Raw genomic sequence first — 12,617 nt, 5'->3', positions numbered from 1 at the left:
CCCAGCCACCCTCTTTTTGGGATAGACAGACCTAGGGATGGCAGCTGCTTTCTGAAGTTACTATCTCTGTGTTGCTTCAGTGTTCTCATTTTGCCTTGCCAGCCCTCCAATACCTAACCAATGCTTAACATACAATTGTGTAACCAATTTCTTATATTAAATTGTCTCTGATAAAATAACTAGTGTGGTTTCCATTTTCATGAGTGAATTCTGACTAATCAGAAAGGTACAAGGTCTTCTGCAATGAATTATATAGAAAGCTTCTTAAAATTCTTTTTAAATCTACCTCTTTCCAAGATATTATATTTCTTGCAGTTGTGAAAAATCAGTTCACTCACTGCTACCCAGCTGTCTCAACTCATGTTTCACTTCTGAGAGCCTTTATCCCTCTCCTAATCCACCACACCCACATGTGCATTTCAAAAACATGACTATATGACTCTCCCACCCTTGGGAAGCCACATGAGAGGCATTGCCTATCCTTCCCTCTGAATAATTTCCACCCCTTTTCTCAAAAATTAGCCCCAATGGAATTCTGGTGGAAAAGCAAAATGGTTACTTTGTTAAATACTTTGCTTAGTTAAATTTTTGTGGTCCTCTATAAAGAGAAGCATAACAGGTACTTGTGTCACTAGAGGTCCTTCGGATTTGTGCTGTTATTTTTCTTTCTCCTTGGACAAAAAGTGTTTCCTCTGGAAGTGCTGCATCACTTAATCTGGTCCATTATCATCCCTCTTAGCAAATGTATGAGAACACACATCATCATTATGATTTAATTCTTATCCTGTTAATTCTCTGCTTCCTGTGAAATACTGCTAGAAAACAAGACTCTTGACCACAGATAGGAGGCCCTATTCACCTGATTGGAAAATGTAGAACACTTCACATTAGATACTCAAATGATCCTTGCGATTCCGCTTGAGACAGGTTTTCTACCATTAGATGCAAACTGGGTAGATATCATTCACAACCTGAGCCTTGCGTTTTTCCTGAGGTTGTTTTGGGGGGTGGAGTTTATCTCTTGTTCTGTTGCATTTCTTCAGAAAATATATGCATAAGGACAGCCAACCAGCATTTTATAAGAAGGCATAATCATTTTTTGTCTTATTCACTTATTTACTTTCTCATTTGGAAAGGCATAAAGGACTTTTCTCTGTTACTCTGTTGCGAAACAGGAGAGATCTTGCCTAGTGTGAAATACAGGATATCTTCTCTCTCCTGTCAGAAACAAAAAGTAGGTAATTGTATTTCTGAATACTTAATTCTTTGACTTTCAAGGGATGGATGGTTTTTCTCATTTTTTAAAAAAATAAGAGCTATTGTGATACAAGACAGATTAAGGCTGAGGACATACTTCTGGAGTGGTAGTGGGCAGTGAAAGGAGCTGCTGCATGAACTTTCTTCCTAGTGCAACAACCAAAACTGGTGAAAATTATATATATATATATATATATATATAAAATTATAATGTTCTCCATCCAAATAAGAATATGGAATCTCACTTAGGTAGGTGAATATCTAACGTGAATTCTCATTTAGATAAATATCTCCATCTATAATCTCTGAAATTGTCCTAACGGCATACATAAATAGAAAAATATTTGTTTCAGAAAGTCTAATAAAATAAAATCTTGGTAAGAACAGTGAGAATTTGTGGAATTTGAAGCATGACCTTCTTCTCACCTCCAATTCAGTGAGAATAAGTTTTTACTCCTGGCAGTTGTTGCCAAGAAGACAAAGCTCTCTATCTGTTCAAATTCATACCTAGAGCTTTGATTTCTCTCCAGGTGAAAGGAGGCAAGATGTTAATACTCATTACCCCCAGCTCAATGTTGTAGAAACTCTATTCCAGGCAAAAGTGGTTGAGATGTCTGTGGTTTCCTTCACTACCCACTCCCCAGTTGGAGACTAAAAGTTGTATCCAAAGCATAGCAGGCAAAGAATACTGGGCCCCCATTACCTCCACCCAAACTGGCTTATTGGGCAGAAATTTTATGCCAGAAGACACAATCTGAGAAGACAAGTGGCTATTTACCCAGCACCCCACTCATAAAATAGTGGTGTCATCTCGAGAGAAGTGGGCTGCTCTCCTGATGCCCAGCTTTGGAACAGTGGCAAAGATGTTTTGTCTATGGGAGAGGGAGAACTTAAGAACACAGACCTTGGTAGCTATCTCCAAGAGAACTGATTTTATTTGGAAAATTTCAAGTCCAAAGGGTGCTATCAAAAACAATGAAGATTTTGGTGGTAAGAAGTTAAGAGGTTGGTTGATCTATGCTAGAAAGAGTCAGCTAACAAAAGCACTCCTGGGGCCAGAAATGGGTGCAAAGATTAGCCTCAAAGACAAACCCTACCAAAGGCTCAAATTCAATTGGATCAGACTGTGAAGAAATTCCAACCCAGAGCTTTGTCAAAAACAATAAAGCAGACAGGGTGTGGCGGCTAATGCTTGTAACCCCAGCACTTCGGGAGGCCGAGCCTGGTGGATCACTGGAGGTCAGGAGTTCAAGACCAACCTGGCCAACATGGTGAAACCCCATCTCTACTGAAATACAAAAATTAGCCAGGCATGGTGGCAGGTATCTGTAATCCCAGCTACTCAGGAGGCTGAGGCAGGAGAATTGCTTGAACCCAGGAAGTGGAGGCTGCAGTGAGCTGAGATGGCGCCACTGCACTCCAGCCTGGGTGACACAGCGAGTTTCCCTCTCAAACAACCAACAACAACAACAACAACAAAAACAAAAAACAAAGCAATCAGCCAACAATTAATAGAAGCTAACATCTGGGTGTGATAAAATAGAGACAGACTAGTTAGAAGCCTAACAGAGAGATGCCAGATAGAGATGAACACAAAGAGATCACTTCTACAACCACCTTCGTCTTACGGTAATTATTTACATTTCCAAAGTTGTATCATTTGAAAAGCAACTGCAGAGGCTTTACACTGAAGGAAAAATAGAATTCATTGAAATAGTGCAGTGAAGTCACTAAATGAATAAGCAAGCAACAAGTTGAGGGCAGGAGTGGGTCTGTATCCAGAGGTATAGTATCTAAAATGTTCAGTTTTCAATAAAAAGGTAGGAAACATATAAAGAAACAGGAAAGTGTGACCTATACACAGGGAAAAGGCAGTCAACAGAAACTGCCTCTGAGAGGGCTCAGATGTCAGACTTAGAAGACAAAGACTTTAAAGCGACTCTTATAAATACATTCAAAGAACTGAAGAAATATTGCCTTAAACAAATGAAGGAAAGTAAGATGATACTGTCTTATCAAATAGAGAATGTTAATACAGAGACAGAAATTATTTTAAAAAGAAACAAGTGAACATTATAGAGTTGAAAGCACAATAACTGAAATGAATTACTAGATAAGCTCAAAGATAATTAGAACTTGCAGAAGAAATAATTAGCATGCTTGAAGATAGGTTGATAGAGAGATTATGCAATTGAAAGAATAGAGAGAAAAGAGAATGAAGGGAAATTAACAGAGCCTCAGAGAAATGTGGAACACCACTAAGCATACCATCATACACATAATGAGAATACCGAATAAAGCAAAAAAAAAAAAAAGCTGAGGAAATAATCACTGAAAAACTTCCCAAATGTAATGAAAAACATAAATTTACACATCCAAGAAGCCCAACAAACTCTAAGAAGGATAAACTTAAGGAGAGCCACAACGAGACAAATATGCTCAAACTGAGTTGTAAAAAGAAAGAGATAATCTTGGAAAAAGCAAGATAAAAGTGATTCACGGTGTACAAGGGATCCTAAGTAATATTAATAGCTAATTTCTCATTTAAAACCATGGAGGCCAGAAGACAGTGGAATGACATATCTAAAATCTCAAAGAAAAATACTGTCAATAAGTCTCATATCCAAAAAACCTGTCTTTCAAAAATTAACGTAAAATAAATCACTCTCAGAAATGAACAAACAAAAAACCTGATTGGATCTTTGCTAACAGATTTGCCTTACCAGAGACACCAGAGGAAATTATTTAGGCTGAAAGCAAGTGATATTACATGATTACCACATGAACAAAACAAAAGCATCAGTAAAGTTAATTACATAGGTAATTATAAAATACATTGAATTTAACATTTCCTCAAGTTTCTTTTCTTCCCTGCCTTAAAAAGCAGTTCTAGGCCAGGCACAGTGGCTCACGCTTGTAATCCCAGCACTTTGGGAGGCCGAGGCGGGCGGATCACGAGGTCAGGAGATCGAGACCACGGTGAAACCCCGTCTCTACTAAAAATACAAAAGAATTAGCCGGGCGTGGTGGCGGGCGCCTGTAGTCCCAGCTACTGGGACAGGCTGAGGCAGGAGAATGGCGTGAACCCGGGAGGCGGAGCTTGCAGTGAGCCGAGATTGCGCCACTGCACTCCAGCCTGGGCGACAGAGCGAGACTCCGTCTCAAAAAAAAAAAAAAAAAAGCAGTTCTATAAAATAATATGAATGTAATTCTGCTATTGGGCCTATAACATATAGAAATCTAATGTATATGACAATAACAGCACAAAGAAAGCACATGAGTATAAAGTTGTATTGGAGTAGGAAAATGTCACCAGATGGTAACTCAAATTCAGAGGAAGAAATGAAGAGAATCAGAAATGGTATGTAGCATAGTAACATTGATATAACAAACTCTATTAATATGTACTTACTCTCTTATCTCAGCTTTTAAAAAACATATGAATATATATATAATGCAATAATTATAACAATATACTTTTGGATTTGTAACATATATAGGTATACTATCTATAACATTAACAGCCCCAAAAAGGGGAAAAATAGAATGATATAAAAATAACATTTCTATTTCTCTCTAGAATTAAGAGACTGTTAAATCAAGTTTAGCCTAAAGCTGCCTCCTTACATATTTTAAGTTTGGCCTAAAGGTTTCTCTGTACATTGTGAATTATAACCTAAATGGAGTTGGATACAGACTGTAGTTTACTCTTGTGCCAATTACCGAGTTTTGGCCAATCAAAGGTGGCCAACTGTTCAAACCATGTTCAAATAAGGCAAACACCAAACTGTAACCCATCCAACTTTTTCTTTACCTCACTTTCATTTTCTGTACATCACTTTTTTTTTCTGACCATAAAACTTCTACCATGTGGCTTCATTGGGGTTTCTGAGCCTATTCTGGCTCGGGAGGCTACCTGATTTGTGAATTGTTCTTTGATCAATTAAACTTCTTTAAATTTAATTCAGATAAAAGTTTTTCTTTTAACAATAGTATGTAATTTAAGTAGATTTTGATAAATTAAGATACATGTTGTAATCCCTAGAGCAACAACGAAGAAAATAACTCTTAAAAATAGTAAACAATTTAATGAAGGAATTATATTGTTATACTAGAAATTATTCACTTAATGCAAAGGAAAGCAGTAAAGGTAAAACAGAACAAAAAAATGACATGAGGCATATAGAAACCAAAGAGTAATATGACAGACTTAACTCCATCCACATCAATAATAACATTAAATGTAAAAGGATAAACAATACAATTGAAGGTCAGATTTTCTCATACTAGATAGAAAAACAAGATCTAACTATACATCATCTGTAGGAACACATTTTAGATTCAAGGACACAAAAAGTTTTAAAGTAAAGAAAGTGAAAAAAGATATACTTCATCTAAATAGCAACTGTAAGAAAGTTGGAGTGGCTATACTAATATACATCATAATAGAATTTGAAGTTAAAAAGTTACTAAATATAAAGAAGGACTTTTTAAATTATAGAAGGTCCAAGTACATATGGACTTAAACAGAGCTACAAAATATATGAAGCATAAACTGACATAATTAAAGGGAGAAACGAATAATTCAGTAATAGTTGTAGATTTTAATACGCCACTTTCAACAATGAGTATAATAACTAGGCAGGACATCAAGAAACAAATAGGACAGGCAGGAGCAAGATGGTGGAATAGAAGCCCACACTGTTCATCGTTCATCCTCCCCCACCCCTGCTGGAACACCAAATTTTAACAACTATCTGGATGCAGAAAAGCAGTGTCACAAGAAAGAAAAATTAGGTGAGTAATCACAGTACCTGGTTTTAACTTCCTATTGCTATAGCAGACATTAAGGAGGGCAGGAGAGACAGTGTTGAATGGCTGGCACCACCCTTTCCCTATTTCCTGGCAGCAGAAAGAGAATCTGCACTTTGGGGAGGGACAGTACAGTGGTTGAGGAACCTTACATTGAACTCAGTGCTGCCCCTTCACAGCAGGGAATAAAGCTGTGCTGGTCTCAGCCAGCACCCCTGTATGGAGGGAGCATTTGGATCAGCCCTAGCCAGAGGGGACTCATCCATCCCAGTGGTCAGAACTTGAGTTTCTTGGCACGCTTTGCCACCATGCCATCATAGGCTGAAGTGCTCTGGGGTCCTGTAGGTAAACTTGAAAGGCAGTCTAGAACATGAGAACTGCAATTCCTAGGCTGCGTTTAGAACCAGTGAAGTAGAGTGGCACATGACCTAGGGAACACCAACCAGGGTGGCTGAGAGAGTGCTTGTACCATCCCTCCTCCAACCACAGGCAGTGCTGCTTACAGAAACAAAAGTGACTCCTTCCATCTGCTTAAGGAGAGGAGAGAGAAGAGGAAACAGGACTTTGTCTTCCATCTTGGATACTAATACAGCCACAGTAGGATAGGGCAACGGGCAGAGTCATGAGGCCCACATTCCAGGCCCTAGTTCCTGGATGACATTTCTAAAACCCTGGGCCAAAAAGAACCTGCTGCCTTGAAGGGAAGGACCTAGTCCTGGAAGGTTTCATCACCTGCTGGCTACAGAGCTTTTGAGTCCCAAATAATCAGCAGTGTTACCTAGGGAGTATGCCATGGGCCTTGGGCTCTGAGATGTGCTGGCATCAGGGGTGATTCTTTACATTCCCAGCTATGGTGACTACAGTGAATGGTTCCTTCTGTTTGAGAAGAGCAAAGGGAAAAGTAAAGGGGACTTTGTCTTGCACCCCAGGTAGCAGCTCAGCTATGGTGGAGTAGAGAACCAAGCAGGCTCTTGGGGTCCCTGAGTCCAACCTAGGCTCTTGGACAGCATTTCTAGACCTACTCTGAGCCAGAGGTGAGCCACTGCTTTGAAGGGTGAATCACAAAACTGGCAGCATTCACCACAACCTGACAGAAGAGCCCTTGGGCTTTAAGTTAACATCAGTGATGAGCTGGCAGAATCCCTATGGACCAGGGATGGTGGTGGCCATACGGAGAGGCTTCTCTGCCTGTGGAAAGAAGAGGGAAGAGGGGAAAGGACTTTGTATTGTGGTTTGAGTGCCAGCTTAGCTGCAGTAAAATAGAACATCAGGTAAACTTCTGAAGTTTTTTTTTTTCTTTGAGACGGGGTTTTGCTCTTGTTGCCCAGGCTGGAATGCAATGGTGCAATCTTGGCTCACTGCAACTTCTGCCTCCTGGGTTCAAGCGATTCTCCTGCCTCAGCCTCTTGAGTAGCTGGGACTGCAGGTGTGTGCCACCACACCCAGCTAATTTTTAAAATACTTTGTGTAGAGACAAGGTTTCGCCAAGTTTGCCAGGCTGGTCTTGAACTCCTGACCTCAGGTGATCTGCCCACTTCGGCCTCCCAAAGTGCTGGGACTACAGGTGTGAACCACCATACCCGGCCAACTTCTAAGGTTTTAAACTCCAATCCCTTGCTCCCAGACAGCATCTCTGAACACACGTGGGGCCTGGGGAAATTCACTACTCTGAAGGGAAGAACTTTGGGCAAGTTCCAGTGCTGTGCTGTCTACAGGTCTGACTCAGTGCAGTTCCAGTGGTGGTGGCCACAGCGGTGCTTGCATCACTACACCCCCAGTTCCAGAAGGCTCAGCACAAAGGGAGAGACTCTGTTTGGTTGAAAGTAATGGAAAAAAAAGAAAAGCGTCCCTGCCTGGTAACCCAGAGAATTCCTTCAGATCTTGTCCAAGACCACCAAGGCAGTACCTCTATAAGTCTGTAAAACCACAGTATTATTGGGCTTGGGGACCAAGTCCTTCAAATTCCTGGAACGTCTTCCCAAGGATAGGCACAAACAACCCCAGACTGTGAAGACTACAATAAATACCTAATTCTTCAATGTTAAGGTACCAAAGAACATCTACAAAAGGGGTGTCCAATTTTCTGGCTCCCGTGAGCCACATTGGAAAAAGAATTGTCTTCAGCCACAACTAAAATATACTAGCACTAACAATAGCTGATGATGTAAAAAATAAATCCCGAAAAACTTATAATGTTTTAAGAAAGTTTACAAATTTGTGTTGGGCTGCATTCAAAGCCATCCTGAGCCACATGTGGCCCACAGGCCATGGGTTGAACAAGCTTGATCTACAAGCATCAACACCATACAGCAAAATATGAGCTCACCAAATGAACTAAAAGAGACCAATCCTGGAGAATAAAAATATATGACCTTTTAGACAGATAATTCAAAATAGTTATGTTGAAGAAACTCAAAGAAATTCAAGACAACACAGAGAAGGATCTCAGATTTCTAACAGATAGATTTAACAAAGAAATTCAAATAATTAAAAAGAATCAAAAAGAAATTCTAGAATTCAAAATGCAAATGTCATGCTGAAGAATGCATCAGAGTCTCTTAATACCAGAAGGGATCAAGCAGAAGAAAGATCAAATGAACTTGAAGACAGACTATTTGAAAACACACAGTCAGAGAAAACAAAAGAAAAAAGAATAGAAAACAATGAAGCACACCTATGAGATCTAGAAAATAGCCTCAAAAGGGCAAAGCTAAGAGTTATTATCCTTAACCCTTTTTCCCATTAGCCCCAAGAACACTTGCCAGCAGTGCTTGCAGCTGCAGCGTTTATCCCAAGATAACTTTGCTACAAAATACCTCACTTTTATGATTATTTTCAAATCACTGTAGTGTATCAACTTTGGAAACAAAAGATATCATTCTATTTATAGCATTCTGTTTTTAGTAGCAGTATTTCCATTTACAAAACATAGTAACTCTCAGTCACTGAAAATATCAAATCCCAGAAATTGTAAAATTCCTGCACGTGACGTTAACATCGTTTTCAAATTATTGTTGGCCAAAGATCCATTTGATGAATCCGATTTTTCTGAAATAGATGATTCAGACAATTCTGATGTTCTTTTTAGAGATAACTTCAAGAACAATTATGTTTTATTTTCACATTGAAAATAAGTCAAATTTGCTTCAGTCTCAAAGAGCATGTTTATATAAAATTAAATAAGAACTGGCAGCCAGCTACACTTAAAAAAAATCTAAATGGAAAAAGGGTTAAAGAGGAGGTAGTGAAAGGGGTAGAAAGTTTATTCCATGGATAATATCAGAGAACTTCCCAAACCTAGAGAAGAATATAAACATCAAATAAAAGAAGGTTATAGAACATTAAATAGACTTAACCCAAAGAAGTCTATATCAAGGCATTTAATAATCAAACTCCCAATGGTCAAAGATACATAAAGAATCCTAAAAGCAACAAAAGGAAGAAACAAATAACACACAATGGAGCTCCAATGTGTTTGACAGCAGACTTTTCAGTGGAAATCTTTCAGGCCAGGAGAGAGTGGCACGACATATTTAAAGAGGTGAAGGAAATTTTTCTTACCCTAGAATAGTATATCTGGTGAAAATTACACTTCCAAGATGGAGATATATACTTTCCCAGACAAACAAAGCTGAAGGATTTCATCAACACCAGGCCTGCCTTACAAGAAATGCTAAAGGGAGTTCTTCAATCACAACTAAAAAGGAGGTTAATGAGACAAAAAATTATCTGATGGTACAAAACTCACTGGCAATTGTAAGTGAAAAAAAGAATATTATAACCCTATAACAGAAAAAAAGAATACTGTAACACTATAACTGTGGTGAGTAAACTACTCATGTAGAAAGACTAAAAGATGAATCAATAAAAAATGATAACATCAACTTTTCAAGACAGACAGTAAGTAAGATATTAAGAGAAAAAACAGGCCAGCAGTGAATCGGATCTCTATGGAGGCAGCAGAGGTGATAGCCCTGAACTGAGAGCATCACTCTGTCCCCGAATCCTTTTTTCCTCTATTTTGTTTTCTATTATTCTCCCCCTCTTCCCTGCCTCCAGTCTATGACGACTGACTATTGACCCTGTTCAGGCCTCGGTGAAGGCTTTTGGTTGCTCTCTTTCCCACCCCATCCCTTAATTTTATTCTTTTGAAGAGTCTGCATTTCAAGCTGCCAAGGTGAAGAGAGTGATTACAAAAGGGAGTTCTCCTCATTTCAGCCCAAACATTGGATGATACTGGGACCTTCAAAAGACTTCTGAGGAGATCTAGCACCTTAAGGACCCCACTTTAGAAAATATACATATTGAAGAAGGGGCCAAGATGGCTGATCGGAAACAGCTGCAGTCCACAGGTTTTGTGAAGAGGAATGAAAACAGCGAGTGAATTCAGCACCTTGAACTGAAGTATCCAGGTTCTTACATTAGGACTGACTAGGTGGGCTACTTGATTCAAGGAGAATGGAGAAAAGCAGGGTAGGGTGACAGCCCACCTGGGAGTGGCATGGAGCCAAGGGAACCCCACCCCAGCCAAGGAAAGCAGTGAGTGATTGTGCAACCTCACCCGGGAAACCATGCTTCTCCAATGGATCTTTGTAACCCACCTATTAAGGAGATCCCTTCATGAGCCCATGCCACCAGGCCTTGGGTCTGATACACAGAGCTGCGCAGACTATCAGCAGAATAGTCACTCAGGCTCACAGAGAGACCCAGAAGTTTTACACCCTCCAGCCCTGGGAACCCCAGCAAGGCTGGAGATTCATTCCTACATTCCCATAGGAAGGAGGCTGAATCCAGGGAGCCAAGCAGCGTCATTCTGCAGGCCCACTTTCATGGCATCTCACAAGTTAAGACCCACCGGCTTGGAATTCCAGCCAACCAGAGCAACAGGCTGGAAATTGGCTGAGATAGCTGAGTTCCTGGGGGGAGGAGCAGTCACCACTTCTGTGGTTAGGTTGATCAACTCAGTCATTCTATCCTGCCAGCTCTGGGGAGTCCAGGTGGTCCAGATGAGGAGGAGTCCCTCACAATGCAGCAGAGCTGCTGTGCCAGATTGTGGCAAGGCTGCTTCTTTAAGTGGGACCCTGATCCATCCCTCCTCTCTGGGAATTTCAGTAACTCCAGCCAGGGTTATATGGACAGAACTCTGATCTCTCCCTGGGATGGACCCCCTGGGAGGAGGGGTGGCCAGTGTCTCTGCAGTTCAGTTGACTCAGCCTTTTCAGCTTGATGGCCCTGAAGAGTCCAGGCAGTCTGGATGAGGAAGGGTTCCCAACCCACCCCCCCACAATGCAGCACACCTGCTCTATCAAAAAGCAGCCAGACTGATTCTTTAAGTGGATCCCTGATTCCATCCCTCCTGACTGGGTGAGATCTCCCAACAGGGTCTCCAGATACCTCCTACAGGAGTTTCCAGGCCAGCAACAGGTCAGTACCCCTCTGAGATGGAGCTCCCAGAGGAAGGAGCAGGCTGCCATCTTTGCAGTTTCATAGCCTTCACTGGTGATACCTCTAGGTAAGGGAAAAACTAAGGCAACTAGGACATGGAAGGATCTCCCAGCAAACTGCAGCAGCCCTAGAAAAAACTGGTCTCACTGCTAAAAGAAAAACAAACAGAAAGCAACAACAACATCAACAAAAAAGGCCCCACAAAAACCCCATAGTGATATGGAAAATCAGGTCCATGCTGAGGTGGTCTCAGATGGAGAAACTTGTGGAACTGGAGCAAAGGTGACTCTTGTTATGTTTTAGCAAAGAGATCAGCAGCATTTTCCCCCTGCCCTAGAGATATGTGGAACTTTCAACTTGAGAGAGATGATTTAGGGTATCTGGCAGAAGAAATTTCTAAGCAGCAAAGCATTCAAGAGGTGACTTGGGTGTTGCTAAAGGCATTCAGTTTTATAAGGGAAATAGCATAAACATCTGGAAAATGTGCAGCCTGACAATGCAACAGAAAAGAAAAACCCATTTTCTGAGGAGAAATTCAACCCAGCTGCAGAAATTTGCATAAGTAATGAGGAGCTGAATACTAATCCCCAAGACAATGGATAAAATGTCTCCAAGGAATGTCAGAGGTCTTCATGGCAGCCCCACCCGTCATAGGCCCAGAAGCCTTGGAGAAAATGGTTTTGTGGGCCGGGCCCAGGGTCCCTGTGCTGTGTATAGCCTAGGGACTTGGTGCCCTGTGTCCCAGCCCCTCCAACCATAGCTGAAAGGGGCCAAAGTAGAGCTCTTGCAGTGACTTCAGAGGGTGCACCCTCAAGCCTTGACAGCTTCCATGTGGTGTTGAGCCTGCCAGTGCACAGAAGTCAAGAATTGGGGTTTTGGAACCTCTGCCTAGATTTCAGAAGATGTATGGAAATGCCTGGATATCCAGGCAGAAGTTTGCTGCAGGGGCAGAATGCTCATGGAGAACCTCTGCTAGGGCAGTACAGAAGGGAAATGTGGGGTCAGAGCCCCAACACAGAGTCCCTACTGGGGCACAACCTAGTGGAGCTGTGAGAAGGTCATCATCCTCTAGATCCCGGAATGGTAGATCCACCAACAGCTTG

This window comes from Nomascus leucogenys, chromosome 16 (assembly GCF_006542625.1).
Source record: "Nomascus leucogenys isolate Asia chromosome 16, Asia_NLE_v1, whole genome shotgun sequence".
Lineage (NCBI taxonomy): Eukaryota > Metazoa > Chordata > Mammalia > Primates > Hylobatidae > Nomascus > Nomascus leucogenys.
Note: the sequence above shows the minus strand (reverse complement) of the source record.